The following is a 13,115-nucleotide window of genomic DNA, read 5'->3' on the forward strand; positions in this document are numbered from 1 at the left end:
TACGTTTCATACTGACAGCTTAGAGGACAAACTGAAAGTCGAAATGCCCGTAATTCCTCCCCAGGCTGTGTTGCTTGTTCAGCTCCTTATATGCTCACACGTTCTGTGCCTGCCTGCGTTTTTGTTGTTGTCATTGTAGAGACAGGGTCTGAGTATGTCTCTGTTGCCCACGCCCAGTCACACAGCATTATAGCCTTGAACTGTTGGGCTCAAGCAGTCCTCCCACCTCAGCCTCCTGAGAGCAAATGTGCAGTGTTTCCACAAAACCTTTCTCCTATCAACAGACTTCTGTTGTTTTTAGAGGCAAGGCAGTGATCCAGCCCAGTGGCACGCTGTTTCAGGTGTTCAGCTCCTCTCCTAATGTGGGACACTGTGCTGGGTGACAGCAAGCCAGAGAGCAGAAAGGGCTGCTTCCCTGCAGCTCATCCTCAGAGCCCTTCAGGCCAGTTTCCAAAGGGCATAGCACAGAGAATTCCTCTCAGTGAGGAGAGACTGTGCTGCACTCTGCTCATGGGGCGGGGGATATAAACATAAATAAGACAGCCTTTGCCCCTAAGAAGCTTCGAATCGTGGACTTCAGATATGTTCTGAAGCCTGTGTAATGCCAGGCAGGACGTGATATACACGCCAAAGACACAGTGGTACACGTTCAGCTTCTGTCGGGGAGGGGATGCCTTGAGTCAGACTTACTGTTGGAGTTGCCATTTCAGGCCAAAGATATCAGAGTGTCACTGTCAATGGCATGTTGTAATCTAATTAGCAGCACGTTGTGTTTCTTAGTGGTCTATGAGATAATGGTGTCTTACACATTCACTGATGTGTCTTAGATTCAGTGAGAGACAGACATGGCAGCCTGGTTTGTGGGGGAAGCAAGCCAGACTGATTGTGCAAAGCTGCAGGGGGATGAACTTTTATCTCCTAGGCAGTGGGGGCCAAGAATCAAGAAAACCATCCTGGCTCTTACATGGAGCCTGGAAGATCAGACCAGAAGCAACAAAGGGCCGCGCAATGGTGGCTTCATTTCTAACCCCACCCTGCCTTGCAAGAAATGACCTGGAAGGGGTCAGAGCTCAGTACCTGATTTCCTGTGGGGACGGAGGGAGGGAGGAGGTCAGGCACAGCAAGAAAGGACTCCACTCATGCTGGGATGAAGCCGCAGAGCAGCTGTGAGCTGGTGGGAGGATGGTCTCGGGCCCAGAGAGGGTGAGGCCAGCAGACCTTGCTGATGAGAGGAAGAGCCAAACTGCCCTAGGCTTTGACCTAACCGCTCACTCAGAAAAATGCTAGCTGCCATCTAGACCAAAGATGTCCCTAGTGGAACCTCTTCTCTGCCCTCTGTTCACTCATGCAGACCACACATATTCATTGGGCCCCACCCTGCCCCGCCCTGAGCTTCAGTGCTGAATAAAACACACAGCCCACAGACCAAAAAGAAAAGTGCTATGAGATGGAAAGGGCTGCAAGCAAGCCTGGCCCAGGTGGCCATCATGGCAGAACAGTTGCGGAAGTATCTGCTCAGATCCGAAAGATGAGGCTGTGCACAGACACCCTGAGTCGCCAGATGGTTCAGCCGGTGCCCTCCTCGCCATTCCTTGTGTTTCTGTGTGTTCCTGACCCAGATCTATCTCAACCGACCCATTTTGAGCAACTCTAACTGCAGGAAACCACAACCTCATTAACCCCCGAGAGCTTACTAGAAGCCATCAGGCCCCATCCCAGACCTACTGAACCGAGACTCTGGGCCTGGCCCAGTGCTCTTCACAAGCCCTGTGGATGGTTTCTGGCCAGTGAAAGAGCCTTCCTTTAGGTCACTGAGTCCAGCTAGAACCTCCTGTTGGCCGCTGCAAGACTGAACTTGCCTACTCACAGGCCCAAGGCCTGGGGGCCAATTTCTTTCCTGACGACTAATGGTTTGCAGCACACTGTCCTAAGATGGCATCCTGGAGTGTGGACCCAGGCCTTTGCCTCATATCACATCCCATCTGGAGAATTGGGGCCAAGGGAAGGCAGTTCTCTCCTAGATTGGGGACAGCTAAAAGCCCCATTGCCAACTGCTGTGTGTCCTTTGGGATGATCTCATTCAATCCCTCTTCCTTCCCGTCCGTATTGGCACTGACCTAGTTCAGCACCTGACCCCATCTGCACCTAGGTCAGGTGTCCTGGGACAGCCGACCTGATCTGTCTGCTTATTCTTGCCCCTCCTCCCATCCAGCGGCTATGTGTACACCCAGGGTGTCCTGCATCTCCTCTGCTAAAAACACTTCAGTGGGTCCCAGTTTTCTCCCAGCCCACATTTCCAGCTTCTTCCACTGGGCTTCACGCCCACTGTGTTGTAGCCAGACGGAACCATGGTTTCCTGTGCATGCCCTGCTCAGGCTGTCATGACTGCATACAATGTCCTCTCCCTCATGTGTCCCAGGCCCAGAATGGCCTGCTCCCTTCCCCTAAAAAGCCGGGCCCAATCCTTCTAGTTGGAAACCACGCGTTTTCTCTGGATTCCTGGCTTGGGGCTGACCTGTGCCTCATTTTGTGTTTCCTATTTGTGCTTTTTCCCACCGTCACCAGGCCAGGAGTTCTTTTTTTTCCGAGGTAACCCATGTCCCCACAGCATAGTGGGTGCTCAGGAAACCTCCCTGTCTTGGAATCCTGGAGTCACAGTGGCAATGAAAGAAAATGGCCCCAAGAATGGGGAAAGGCACAGCCCATGAGACTGGCTTGAAGCAGAGAGGTTCCCAACCTGACATTCGGGTGGGGACTTAGGAAGCCTGTGAACTCCATACATTGGATGCAGCCTTTGGGGTGTGCGTGTGTGTGTGTGTTGGCATGAGAGGGCACATGGCTTTCACCAGCTTCTCAAAGAGGACTGTGGCCTAATAAAAACTATGAGCGAGTGGAGGGGACCAGCAGCTACTGGGGGAGGGGCCAGGAGACATCGCAAGGGCAAAGTGGAGCTCCCAGGCCTCACTGTCACCTCTGACCGTGTGTTTGGCTGACTGTTCCATCATGGGGTCCATGGCTTCAAAACAGGGAAGCACTGGAATCCACAAGAAGGAGGGCTCAGCCGACAGGACAACAATGGTCAAGGCCTCTGTCCCCAGCCCTCTGGGCTCTGGTGCCCACTGCCCCTGGAAGATTCTTAGGTTTCTGGATGAGACAGCCCTTGCTGGTAGAAAGCTTCACCTTCTGCTGAACTGAAACACCATTGGATGTGACTTCCCTTTTCCTCACTCATTTCGTCCCCTCGCCAAACTCCAGCAAGTGCGGCTGGCACAGGTGCTGTTCCCTACGGCTATCCCGCAGCTCCCCAGCAACACCCTCTTCTGCTCAGCTCACCTGCCTCAGGGCACCTGGACTTGCAGAGCCAGCCACTCTCAGACTCCATCTCCTACACCATTTCTTGTTTGCAGCTGTCCCCCAGAGGTCTCTCTGGCTTCATACAATGGCTGGCCCACATCTCTGTCAAAGCACTTCCTACACTATGGGGCAATCAGCCACTTAGCTGCCCAGATAGAGCTCTACAAACTGCTTTGCTCCTCGAGGGCTTTTGATTCGTTACCTGTTCCAGCAAAGTGAGTGTGCCCAGCTCTTGTGCCAAGACTCCAAGGGCATTTACAGGAGAAAGCCAGCAACTCCACATTGGCCAGCTGGGGGAGCCCCAGAGCAAAGAGGCCATGACCAAGGGCACTCAAGGGCAGTTAGCAGAGCCAGGCCTGGACCACTAGCTCCTGATCCCCTAAGCCAGCACACCCCAGGTCACCTATTCAGATCCAGGCCCAGGCAGCCTAATGCCACCGAGGTGCCCATGTGTGAAGGAGGCAGCCAGGACACGGGATCCAACCCGAGGTTCCCTAACATGAAGGGCTCAAAAAGTACAAATAGATCATTAGGAACTGTGAGAAAGAAGATGTGTTGGGAAGCACTAGAACCTTTTATTCCAGTATGCACCTCTTTTCACTAGCACTGCCTAGTCATTGCTCATGGAAGGCTCCAAAGGATGGTGGATCCAAACTCCAGCCTCTTTGCCAGTTCTGCCTCATATCAGCCCCAGGAGGTTTGTTCATATTAACTCATTTGGCCCAGAGAATTTCCCAGAGAACTTTCTAGAGTGACCGGAGTAGGGGAGAAAAGGAGGGAAGCGGGTGAAGGCCTCTCAGCTTCTTCTGTGCTGTACCGCAGCCTGGCTCCCAGTAACACTTTTCCGATGCCTCTTGTAGCAGGTACTGGGAGACATGTACGCCGCTGGCTTTGTTCTCCATGGTGGGCAGGGGGAACGTCAATTCAGAAAATGTTGACTGGGCACCTGCCATTTCCAAAGGGACGCAGAAGTGACCAAGGTAGAGCCCTTGCTCTCCAAGAGCTCGCAGCCCCATAGAAGAAATGAAACGCAGAACTGCATGGCCCAAGGGCTCCTTCCTCTGACAGCACAGGTCATCAAATAGAACTCAGGCGCATTTTGACTGGCCACTTGCTTTTATAACTATGCTTTGCTGGCACACAACCACATCCGTCTATTTACATATTGTCTAAGGCTCCCTTTTCACTATAATAGCAGATGTGAGTAGTTATGACAGAGGCCATCTGGCCCACAAAGCCAGTCAAAATACTGACTATCTTGCCCCTCATAGAAAAGGTGTTGTGATGGAAGAATGAGGTCAGAGAAAAAACAGAAGAAAACTAAAGGTTTGTCAAGCCCTGCTTAAGAGGGACTGGGAGGCCACGAGCACATCATGCTCAGCATCACTAATCATTAAGGACGTGCACGTCAGTACCACTGCAGTAGCCTCACCCCATTATGATGGTTACTATCAAAACAAAAAAAAACAGGCCAGGCACAGTGGCTCTCGCCTGTAACCCCAGCACTTTGGAAGGCCAAGGAGGGTGGATCCCTTGTGGTCAGCAGTTTGAGACCAGCCTGGCCAACATGGTGAAGCACCGACTCCACTAAAACTACAAAAAGTTAGCAGGCATAGTGGTGCCCGCCTGTAATCCCAGCTACTCAGGAGGCTGAGGCAGGAGAATCACTTGAACCCAGGAGGCGGAGGTTGCAGTCAGCTGAGATCATGCCACTGCACTCCAGCCTAGAGAATAGAGTTGGGACTTGATCACTCCCTGGAAGGTGACATGGTGACATTTGTGTTTACATGGCAGGGAGAGTATAGGGAGAGAGATCAGAGGCAAGGTATCAGTGGGGAACTACCTCTGTAGTCCAGGGCAGAGACGATAAGAGTGTGTCTGTCCCGAGGAACTGACAACAGGGCTATGGCGCAGACATAATGGAGAGGTACTTCTGTGCCAGAATGCACCATCCATGGTGATTGATTGGATGTGGGGCTAAGGGAGGGGAGAGGTTAAAGAGAATTAGGAGGCTGAAGCTTAGAAGAATTGGTGGCTAGTCATGCCTTCTGCTGAGGTAGGGACCCAGGAGAGGGCGAGATTTGGGCAGCAGCAAGGAAGAAGCCGAATTCTATTCTGGCCATAATGAGTTGAATGAGCCTTTCAGTTCTCAGGTGGAAGTGTGTAGAAGGCAAGAGATAGATATTTTGGAGATCTTGGCCTATTGCTGCTACCAAAAGCCACAGGAAAAGCAGGAGGATGAAAAATGAGACCCTGAGAATTCAGAGGTAAACCGGGAAATGTCTCTGAAATCTAACACGGAACACCCACTTTGTAACTGGCCTTATGCTGGGAGTAAGGGCCACTGTGGTGGACAGTCAATACAAGAGCCTTTCCAGAGCTCCTGATCTAGCCGAGGGAAAGAACCACAGTTGATTCCAACCGAGCTAAGCAGCCCCAGGGAAGCCGGAGCACCGCCCACTTGGCAGCACCCTTGTGCCCACCATGGATTTCCATACTCTGCTCGGGGACTTGTGTCCTTCCTTCATCCTCCCTTTCTTAGACCTTTGGGGACCCTCCCAGCTCCTGACCCAGAGAGTGCCAGCCAGGCAGTGGGCACTCCAGGTTGGTTGAACCGTTTTGATGGGAGAGAATTAAAGGAAGAGCTGAGCAAGATGCCAGGAGCAGGGCTGTGGTCATGCAGTTTATCCTTCGATCCTCAACAAGCCTGTTGAGTCCAGCAAGGTCTCCTGTGATCCCCACTTTGTATAAGGAAACCCAAGGCTTAACACAGGGAAATGGGATTTCTGCAGATGCACACCAAGTTGGGGTTAATGCTGAGTGGCCTGAATTCCTTGCCTCTGCACTGGGTGGGAACGCTGAATGTATTCCTTTCCTATGACTGCTGTATCAGATAAAGAACAGTTAAGTGGCTTAAAACAATGCAAGTGCATTATCTTACTTTTAGGGGCCAGAAGCCCAAAATCAGTTTCACTGGGCTAAAGACCAGGAGTTGGAAGAACCGGTGTCTTCTGGAAGCTCTGAGGGGAAGTTTCATTTTCTTTCCTCTTTAGAGCTTGCGATAGCCATTTGTTTTCCTTAGCTCGTGGGCCCTTCTTCCATCTTTGCTTCTATGATCACATTTCCTGCTCTTCTGTAGTGAAATCTCCCTCTGATTTTCTCTTACAAGGATACTTGTGATTACACTGAGGGCCCGCCCAGATAACCCAGGATAATCTCCCCGTTTAAAGATCTTTAACTTGGCAGGGCACAGTGGTTCACACCTGCAATCCCAGCACTTTAGGAAGCAGAAGCAGACAGATCACAAGGTCAGGAATTCAAGACCAGCCTGGCCAATATGGTGAAACTCTGTCTCTACTAAAAAAAAAAAAAAAAGACAAAAATTAGCCGGGCATGGTGGCGGGCACCTGTAGTTCCAGCTACTGGGGTGACTTAGGCAGGAGAATCACTTGAACCCAGTGGGCAGAGGTTGCAGTGAGCCGAGATCACGCCACTGCACTCCAGTCTGGGTGACAGAGCCAGACTCTGTCTCAAAAAACAATCTTTTTAACTTAATCGTGTTTGCAAAGTCTCTTTTGCCCCGTAAGGTAAAAAGAGTAACAGCTCTCAGGGGTTAGAATGTGGACGTGAAGCTGGCTAAGAGAGGCAAGCCCTTGGGTAAAGTGTCACCTCACAAGGCACCCTGCTTGGCTTCAATAGGCTAAGGACCTTGAGCAAATTCTGCTAGATCCCTACAGCCCTGTCTGCCAGAACGATCCAAATCATTCACTGTACAGAAGTCACTAATAGGACGTTGCCAACTTAGAAAGTGCTAGAAAATGTGGGCCCAGGGCACTGTAGGCTGTTCAGGTGAGGGCACCTCATGCCACTGTGGAACCAGGAGCTCCCAAGACCCCTGTTCTATTAGCATGATTGTCTGATTGCTCCCTTCTCCAAAGCCAGCTGTGGCTCAGAACCCTGGGTGTTGAGACACTGCCTTCAGTGTAGAGGGGCCCAAGATAACCTCTGACATCTACAGTCCCTCTGGGCAGTGCGTCATGGTCAGTCTGCTCAGAAGCTGAACAGGGAGGCCTCTGTCTACAATGCCTCTGCCCTGTCTGCCTCCCACATGTATCTCTATGGGATCCCTCCACCATCACACCAGCCTGGGTCTTGTACCTGCCTCTTTCTAGACCAAGGAGTCCTCAAAGGCAGGGCCTGATGAGAGCTTCCCTGTGACCCTTGCAGTACCAGCACAGGCATTCATGCCGTGAGTTCAACAGAACTGAAGAGAAGGCAGAAGCTTCCTGGGGGTGAGCAAGAGGAGGACTGAGAGCCCAGGAATCGTGAGAAAACAGTAATGGCCCAGGGCTAAAGGAATCCTCCAGAATCCAAGCTATGTGGACCCAGGTTGGCTTGCGACTGTCTGAGGATGGGGCAGACCCTGCCCAGAGGCCTCTCGGAGCCAGCCTCCAGCACCTCCTCAGCCTGACCTTCGTCCTCCAGTGTTTAGAGCTCAGAAAGTAGGCTGTGGGGCATGTAGTTCAGCCCTGCACTGCTTGCACGAGTGGGCCAAGACTCCAAGAGGAGCTGAGATTTGGTCAAGGCCTTTGAAGAAGGAATACCCATTCATGAAAGAAGAGCTATTACAACTCCCATTTCTTTCCAGCTCCTCCTAGAAGAGTATTACCCTCTCAGTCAGGAAGGAAGCACCCATTGGCCACTGGAGATCAGATGGGCACTATTATATGTTCGGTAGTATTCCTCCAAAAGATATGTTGAGGTCCCAATCCCCAGTACCTGTGAATGTGACTTTATTGGGAAAGAGGATCTTTGCAGATGTAATCAAGTTAAGATGAGATCTTTAGAGTGCGCACTAATCCAACATGATACTGTCCTCATAAGACACAGACACACATGGAGATGGAGGCCACCAGAGCTGGAGGAGACAAGGATCCTCCTCTAGAGGCTTCTGAAGGAGCATTCCCCTGCTGATACCTTGTTCTTAGACTTCTAGCTCCAGAACTGGGACATAATCAGTTTCTACTGTTTCCAGCCACCCAATTTGTGGAACATTGTTCCAGCTACACTACCGAACTCATACAGACACTTTGACAAATGTCTCACAACAGCCTCGCAGCCAGACAGAGGTGGAAGCATGGGCCCCGTCTTCTCATTATAATATCACCTCCTTGCATTACCTTTCGAGGCTTGCCACCGCCCCAATGGTGAATAAACAGTGCTCCTCATCTTCAAAGCACTTTGGAAATACTAATTAACTCTCGGTTAATTGGATGAAAGAACATGAAGCTCTAATGACATCATCTCCATTCTGTGCCCAGATCTAGCCACAAGCGAAATCTGGGACTGCTGGGCTATGAGCCTTGTCTTGTGGGAACATGTCGTGCCCACGGAACATGGCTGGGGATGGCGTTCTACTCACTTTAGCTCTATGGGCTTCAGAAAACGGCCAGCTGTGGGTACACTTAGCCAGTCAAGCACACATAACACAAATGATTTCTGTGATTAAGAACCTCTGCACTCTGCACATCACCAAGATTGTCTTATTGGCTGTTCTTAATGGAAGCTTACAAAAACACATGCACTTTCTCAAATATTCCTCGGAATGTGTCCCTGTGACCCTGAGGCACACCCCCTACCTTGTAGAACCAAGGAGAAGAATCCCTCTGTGCCCAGGCCCCATGGGCTGAGCATCGGTTGGGCTGGGAAAGTAGCTGCTTGCAAGGCCTGGAGGCAGGAGCCTGCAAGTCAGAGGCCGTCTGAGCCAGAAGCCAGAGTTGAGAGAAATTCCGACCAGGGCCAGAAGGGCGTGATGAGGAGGCGCAGGGCTGGGGCTGTCCCCACCACAGCAGGGTCTTTGGTGGGCAGACAGTGAGCATGCTGCAGTGAACAGAGTCAGGAGATGAGCATTAGAATCCTGCCTTTAACTGTGCCACTCATTAACCTGGACAACAGTGACAGGCCCATTCCAGGTCTCCCTGACTCCGTGCGGTCTCTCCCTCATCCTCCACCCTGTGGCCAGGAGCACTATCCATGCACCAGACAGATCTGCTCCTGGCATCGACCACTAAAAACCTCAGCCGTGTGTCCCAGGGTATGAACTTGGACATTATGGGTAGTACAATGACCATCTTTGTTTAATAGCAAAGAAAGAAAGGGCATTTCTGCTCAATTATCTTTCAATCCTTCAGATCATGAAAAATAAAATAACTTAAAAAACCTCAAAACCTCAGAGTTCCATGCTCTCGTGTTTTTTGACTTTGTACTGAAGTGTAATATACACTTTAAAAAGTGCATGTCATGCATAAGTATATGGCTTGATGGCTGCTCACAAAAAGAACATATCCATGTCACAGCTCCCAGACTGAGAAACAAGATGGCCACTACCCTGGCATCTAGCAGCAGGAATTAGTTTCGCCAGTTTTTCTGTTTTATTTAAAAGAAATCGGCGGGACACGGTGGCTCACACCTGTAATCCACCTCAGGAGGCCAAGGAGGGCAGATCACCTGAGGTCAGGAGTTCAAGACCAGTCTGGCCAACATGACAAAACCCTGTCTCTACTGAAAATACAAACATTAGCCACATGTGGTGGCATGTGCCTGTAATCCCAGCTACTTGGGAGGCTGAGGCATGAGAATTGCTTGAACCTGGGAGGCAGAGGTTGCAGTGAGTCGAGATCTGGCCACTGCACTTCAGCCTGGGTGATAGAGAAAGACTCTGTCTCAAAAAATAAAAATAAAATAAAATGTTGCAGAGCATTACATTGTGTGAAGAGAACAACACGATTTACTTGTTCCTTCTACCTTAATGGGCATTAGGGGCTATAACAAATAGTTCTGCTCTGGGTATTTTTTCTTGTGTATATGTTTTTAAAAACGACTGTAGGGTATTCTATTGAGTGGGAGCCTGAAAGTGGGATTACTGAGTCAGAAAGTATGTGTGTATTTGGCTTCAGTGAATAAAGTGAGTTTCCCAAGTGGTTGTACCAATGTACCCTCCCCACCAGTAAAATATAAGTATTCTAGTTGGCAATAGTTAGTATTTTCTGTCTTCTTATTTTTTTATGTAGGTATTGATTTTTAGACGCACGGTCTCACTCTGTTGCTCAGGCTGGAGTGCAGTGATGAGATCTCAGGTCACTGCAGCCTCCAACTCCTGGCCTCAAGCGATTCTCCCACCTTAGTCTCCCAAGTAGCTGAGACTACAGGCGTGTGTCACCATGCCTGTCTACTTTTTTATTTTCTAGTTTTTTGTAGAGAGGAGGGTCTCGCTATGTTTCCCAGGCTGTTCTCAAACTCCTGAGCTCAAGCAGTCCTCGCACCGTAGCCTCCCAAAATGCTGGGATTAAGTGCCCAGCCTGGAGTTGTTTGTGTGATGTATTCTGGATGAGGGTTTTGTTGAAGATGTGTCTTGTGAAGATGTCCCACATGTGGTATCCTTTCACTTTCTTAACAGTGTGTTTCACTTTAATATGGTTCAATTTATCACTTTTGGTCACACTTAGCACTTTTTGGGTCACATCTAAGAAACCTTTGCCTGTTGCAATTTCACAGACACTCGCCTGTGTTTTTCTTCTAAAAGCTTTATTGTTTTCCCTTTCACGTCTGAACTGATCTTTTTATATGATGTGTGCTTAGGACTCATAGACTTTTTTTCTACATGGATACCCAATTAAGCCAGCACTTTTTGTCAAAAGGCCATTCTATTCCCATTGTCCTGTGTTGGGAATTGTGTTGCCAGTGTATCTTGAACTTCTCAAATACTTGCTAACTCTCAAAAGAGTTCAGACCCCAGTTAGCAATCAAGCACTTACCTAGGTGTTTTGCAGATATGATACTCTAAGTATGGAGATTGTCCTAGATCATCTGTGGAAGACTCAGCAAATCAGTTGGAAGGATTTAAGAGCAGAGCTGAGACAGTCCTGAGGAAGAAAAAATTCTGTCTGCGGATTGCAGCTTGGGCCCACATCCAGGAGTTCCTGCATGCCCTTCCTTGCCAAAGATCTCTTAAGATGTATCTCCTACTGCTTTTCTTTCTCTAGTGAAACCCTGACTGATACATGCCTCCTTCTCCCAAACAAGACCCAAATGGTTTCAACAGTCATTTCAGTAGCCATTCACCACGAAAGACAGAACCCTCACTAATGGGAGTGGAATGGAAGAGGAAAATGACAATCTAATCTCAATCATGAACATAGATGCAAAAAAAAAAACTCAACAAAATCTTAGCCGAGTGGCCATATTCAAAGGATCTCATGCCATGACCAAGTTCATGTTGGTATACATTGCAATTGCAAACCAAGTCTTGCCAGGGCCACTCATCTTAATGTAAATGATGAAATTAAATTGAGAACAGTGGCACGCCAGCAGTCAAACTTTTGAATGAAATGCACTTTAAATCAATGCCTCATCCTTGAATATCTTCATATCTTTATTATCCTTGGACTTTCATGCCCTAGGACCCAAAGCTGAGGAACCAGGTTGAGAAAGCATCCTGGACCCACAACTGATTTGGCTCCACCCCTACATCTCTCTCCTGGAACTCCCTGTCTTCCTGTGTCCACCCCACTCAGAAGCAGAAATCCTCAATCCTTTAAACACACCTGAGTCTGCAGGGATACCTATTAAAAATGTAAACTGTCTCCTGGGGCAGGTTAGTTGACCCAGTGGACTCATGTCTCTGAAAGGTTCCAGATGACTTGCATTCATGGCCAGGATTACCCACTTTGCAGCTGTGTGGCCTTGGGCAAATGACCTCCCTTCTCTGAGCCTCAGCATCCTCTGTGAACCACATGGCCTCCCTTGCCCAAAGGGGAGGGAAGAGTCCTACCTCCTTTGCCCACCAGGCAGGGTGCCACATGGTGGTAAGGGCAGCAGCCAGTGGGGAGCAAGGGAGGATACCCTTTGGGCAGCCTGGGTCCAGGAAACTCAGCTCTGCCTTGCTTAGCCCCAGGAGGAGCTGCACTTCTGCCAGGCTCTCAGCAGATTGAACAGGAGCAGCCAGGCTAAGCTCACATCCCTCTGAAAGAAATATAGCCATGGGGCATTTCCTGCTGGGGACCGGTGGAATGAAGTCCTTACTCTCCTCGCAAGCAGCCAAACATTCAAAGTGAGATGGCCAAGTTCAAGTCATCCTCTGATCCTTCTAGAAATGTCCTGCTAAAAGCCAATCACATGCTTTCTTTCAAATGTGGCATTTTGTACAGATGTTTAAACTTCATTCTGGCAGAAGGATTCCAATAATGTTGACCAAAGAAAGAAAGCCTCCTTGCAAAGTGGCAGAAAGAAGAGGATCAAGACCTCAAAGAGGGCTTTCTCAGGATGCCTACTAACAGAAGCACTGAGCATCATGCATAGCATGTAGAAAGTCCTCAACAAATGGTAGCTTTATTATTAGCGTTGCTAGCACAGCTCCCACGAACAGTCCCTGATGCTGCATGTAAGTGGCTAATTGAGCAATTCGAACCCAGTGGGGTAATAGTCTCTGAAGAGTCCAGGCTCTAGAGAAAGACAGCCTAGGTCCAAATCTCAACTCTACCACTCACTAGCAATGAAACCTTAGACACAAACTTACCCTTCCATGCCTCGGTCTCCTCATCCGTAAAACTGGGATAATAGTAGTATTTATGTTGTAGGGCTGTATAGCAAGACGGAATGCGATGCTTTCAGTATAGTGCTTGGGACAGCACCTGACATAAAAAGCATTAAGTCAACATGGACTCTCAAATCTCCCCCTTCAGCTGAGCTTTGTTAAATCAGCC

The sequence above is a fragment of the Callithrix jacchus genome, chromosome X (assembly GCF_049354715.1).
Source record: "Callithrix jacchus isolate 240 chromosome X, calJac240_pri, whole genome shotgun sequence".
Taxonomy (NCBI): domain Eukaryota; kingdom Metazoa; phylum Chordata; class Mammalia; order Primates; family Cebidae; genus Callithrix; species Callithrix jacchus.